Source organism: Aplysia californica, unplaced genomic scaffold (assembly GCF_000002075.1).
Source record: "Aplysia californica isolate F4 #8 unplaced genomic scaffold, AplCal3.0 scaffold00158, whole genome shotgun sequence".
Lineage (NCBI taxonomy): Eukaryota > Metazoa > Mollusca > Gastropoda > Aplysiida > Aplysiidae > Aplysia > Aplysia californica.
In genome coordinates this window covers 739,169-739,785 of record NW_004797428.1, presented here as the reverse complement: position 1 = coordinate 739,785, position 617 = coordinate 739,169, and positions in this window count along the sequence as shown.

Here is a 617-nt window from a genome sequence, read left to right as displayed (position 1 = left end):
AAATTAATAGGTCTAAATACGGTGAATCAGAAGGTGGAAAACAAAAATAGCTGGAGTGTTGGCTATAGTGTATGTATTCACGTCGACAAGACTACATACATGATGTATTATTATGGCTTATAGAACTGCATAAATACAGTGCGTGTATAGTGTATAATTGTGCCAGCACTAACACCTGGAGCGTAACAGTTGGGGTACAGAACGACGGCGCCAACGCTACAAGGGGTTTCATTATCCCCAAAGTATCTTCCCAATAAACCGCGAATAATGGATAATCGTAAGGTTACGTTCTTTTCTTGGCGTGCATAGGCTAAGTACTAAGTGCATGGACATATTATTTTAACATGTCGCCTCAGGCACAAGGCACCCAAGCCCAAGCCCTCAACACTCAACCCTCAACCCCGCCCCACCCCTTCCACTAGAGGTGTGCGAGTAACGAGTCCAGACTCGAGTACTCGAGTAATACATGCAGCGAGTCCAGACTCGAGTCACAAGTAAATTACTCGAGTAGGGACTCGAGTAAGGACTCGAGTCCAGACTCGAGTCTGTAGGGGAAAAAACAGAAAAAAGGAGAAAAATTTGGGTTTTTTTAAAGTTAAAAAAAGATAAAAGAAACA